The sequence below is a fragment of the Bos indicus genome, chromosome 7, assembly GCF_029378745.1.
Source record: "Bos indicus isolate NIAB-ARS_2022 breed Sahiwal x Tharparkar chromosome 7, NIAB-ARS_B.indTharparkar_mat_pri_1.0, whole genome shotgun sequence".
Taxonomy (NCBI): Eukaryota; Metazoa; Chordata; class Mammalia; order Artiodactyla; family Bovidae; genus Bos; species Bos indicus.
The window spans coordinates 41,500,389-41,504,199 of NC_091766.1; the positions used below are offsets into that span (position 1 = coordinate 41,500,389).

General features: G+C 36.1%; 1 pseudogene; it reads left to right on the plus strand.

Moving 5' to 3' along the window:
• Window positions 1-393: 393 nt before the first annotated feature.
• On the plus strand, window positions 394-1,357 carry LOC109561037 (olfactory receptor 2L8-like; annotated as a pseudogene).
• The last annotated feature ends 2,454 nt before the right edge of the window (window positions 1,358-3,811 follow it).

Below are 3,811 nucleotides of genomic sequence, written 5' to 3' on the forward strand. Positions count from 1 at the left end.
TTTCTTAATTGCCTTAAATAGTTACTCAGAATTCTACAGTGTATGCATTTATACTGATATCCTATGCATATATCTTTAATATGACATCAAATTTTGATATTAATTTAGCTTTAATTTAGTGTAGGTCAGTAAAACATACTTATCCTAGTGATATAGTAAAAAATAATTTTAAAAGTAATTTTAAAGATTTCTTGGAAACAGGTGAAAAGTGTTTCATTTTCAAATTTTAATCAGTGGCTCAAAAGGAAGATTTTTTTTCTGTAAAATTTGTAACATCAGTCCATCTTTTAAGAACTGTAACATTTAAAATAATATAACAAAAATAGCTTATCATTTTATATTTAACTCACTTGCTTTTGTGTCTGCCTTTAGGAAAAATAGTATGAATAACCCATGGAAACTTATAATCAAACATCAACTGATTTCATCTTATTGGCGTTGTTCCCCTCTTCAAGATTTGGCATGTTTCTTTTTATTCTCATTGTTCTCGTTTTCCTAATAACTCTGTTTGGCAACCTCTTTATGATCCTTCTCACCTTTCTGGACATCCATCTCCACACACCAATGTAATTCCTACTTAGTCAGCTCTCCTTCATTGACCTAAATTAGATCTCCACCATTGTCCCTAAAATGGCCTGCAATTTTCTGCTTGGAAATAAGTCTATCTCCTTCATTGGATGTGGAATGCAGAGCTTCTTCTTCATGACTTTAGCAGGTACAGAAGCATTGTTGTTGACATCTGTGACTTATCGTTATATAGCCATTTGCTTTCCTCTTCACTATTCCATCAGAATCAGCAGAAGAGTGTGTGTGTTGATGATAATAGGATCATGGATGACAGGCTCTATCAACTCCTGCACCCACACCATATATGTCTTCCAGATCCCTTATTGCAAATCTAGGGGCCATCAATCATTTCTTCTGCGACCTCCCAGCCATGTTGACTCTGGCCTGCATTGACACCTGGACCTATAAGTACACAGTGTTTGTGAGTGCCATCTTCTTCCTTCTATTGCCTTTCATTGGTATTGCCTGTTCCTATAGTCGTGTTCTCTTTGCTGTTTATCACATGCAGTCAGTTGAAGGGAGGAAGAAAGCTTATTTAACCTGTAGCACTCATCTTACTGTGGTAACTTTTTACTATATGCCCTTTGCTTACTCTTATCTACGTTCAAGATCCCTTCGAACTCCAACAGAGGACAAGGTTCTGGCTGTCTTCTTTACCATCCTCACCCCAGTGCTCAACCCTATTATTTATAGCCTGAGAAACAAGGAGGTGATGGGAGCCCTGAGAAGATTAATCAAGAGAATCTGTTCTGTGAAAAATGTAGCCACATCTTTATGTATAAGTACCTAGATCTTGTGTGTGTGTATATATATATACACATCAGTGGACAGTGATTTAAAATAGTGTTTTATCACTGTTCCAGTCATTAAATTCAAGGATTAAAATTAATCTAGAGGATAAAAAATTTACTCATATCTAGACAATATTATCTTGTAAATATATATATATGTATGCATGGAAGTATCTCATTATACATACACATATATATGTATATGTATAATTTCAAGCCTTATCCTTTTACTTCATGGTATATTTTTCCTAATCAATTTCAAACACATTTATTTTTCTATGTAAAAAATAATTTTGATTTTTAAATTGTTTTAATTTTAATTTTAAATATATATTTAATCGGGTATTCAAAATACCACCCAATTGCACTCATCTCACACATTGGCAAAGTAATGCTCAAAATTCTCCAAGCCAGGCTTCAACAGTACATGAACTGTGAACTTCCAGATATTTAAGCTGGATTGAGACAAGGCATAGGAACCAGAGATCAAATTGCCAACATCCATTAGATCATTGGAAAAGAAAGAGAGTTTCAGAAAAAAACATCTACTTCTTCTTTATTGACTACTCCAAAGCTTTTGACTGTGTGGATGGTAACAAGCTATGGAAAATTCTTAAAGAGATTGGAATACCAGACCACCTTACTTGCCTCCTGAAAAAAATCTGTATGCAGATCAAGAAGCAAAAGTTAGAACCAGACATAGAGAAACAGACTGGTTCTAAATTGTGAAAGGAGTATGTTAAGGCTGTATATTGTCACCCTGCTTATTTAACTTATACACAGAGTACATCATGCAAAATGCCAGGTTGGAAGAAATACAAGCTGGAATCAAGATTGCCAGGAGAAATATCAATAATCTCAGATATGCAGATGCCACCATCCTTATGGCAGAAAGTGCAGAAGAACTAAAGAGCCTCTTGATGAAAGTGAAAGAGGAGAGTGAAAAAGTTGGCATAAAACTCAACAATCAGAAAACTAAGATCATGGCATCCAGCCCCATTACTTCATGGCAAATAGGTAGCGAAACAATGCAAACAGTGACAGACTTCATTTTTTTGGCTCCAAAATTACTACAGATGGTGAGTGCAGCCATAAAACTAAAAGACAATCACTCCTTGGAAGAAAAACTATGAAAAACCTAGACAATATATTAAAAAGCAGACACATTACTTTCCCAACAAAAGTTCATCTATTCAAAGCTATGGTTTTCATAGTAGTCATGTGACAGTTAGACTATAAAGAAAGCTGAAGAATTAATGCTTTTGAACTGTGGTATTGGAGAAGACTCTTGAGAGACCCTTAGACTGCAAGGATATCCAACCAGGCCTTCTGAAAGGAAATCAGTCCTGAATATTCATCAGAAGGGCTGATCCTGAAGCTGAAGCTCCAATACTTTGGCCACAGGATGTGAAGAACTGACTTATTGGAAAAGACCCTGATCCCGGGAAAGATTAAAGGCAGGAGAAGAAGGAGATGACAGAGGATTAGATGGTTGAGTTTGAGCAAGTTCCAGGAATTGGTGATGGACAGGGAAGCCTGGCGTGCTGCAGTCCATGGTGTCTCAAAGAATCGGACAGGACTGAGTGACTCAACTGACTGACAGATGAGCAACCTAAGGAAGTTTATTAAAGGCCAGTTATGAAAAGAGCATTCTTTAACAGGCTATATACCCTTATCTGCTGTTTTGTAAGACACACTCAAGTACTTCTGTTCAGATACCAGTTTATTTAACCCTGTGGTGTACTTTTTTAATAGCATCAGTGTAGTATTAAAACAAGCAAAGATCCTTTTGAGTGTGAGAACCTAGGCAAGCACACATGCAACATTTTTAGCTACTTTTGCCCTAAATGTACAATGTCCTAAGAAAGCGAGGTTGAATGAATAGAAAGGGAATGGCATTAAGCAAACCAGGAAAATGATGGTAGTGTGTGTGTGTGTGTGTGTGTGTGTGTGTGTGTGTGAGTTATCATTGAAAATAGAGTGGGGATGTCTATTATGGGCTCCTTGTCCATTTCAGGTTATGAATAATAGAAGAAATAAGGAGATATGAATCTATTGCTGACCCTGACACATCATGGACTAGGGGAAAAAACTATATCTTAGACTTACTTAGCTAAAAAGCAAGATGGGAACCTTGTATCCTAAAATATCAGTAAATAGTGAAGGCAAGAAAAGCTATCTTTCTCTGCTCTTCTAGGTTCTTGACTAAGATGTCCTCTGTAACACAGGTCAGTTTAACAGGAAAATAAGAAAAAAAATTAATGTCATGAATACCTCCTATATATATGGGGGTGAGCCAGGAAAACTGAATAACTCCATTTTTTACTCCAAACTACAATTCAGACATTGACAGTTTTTTTTACTTACAATAGTTTTAGTAGACCCCATGGTGTTCTGCACTCTCTCAAGTGTTTGAAATGTATTTTTACAGCTGCTCACTGCAAGCAAATCAT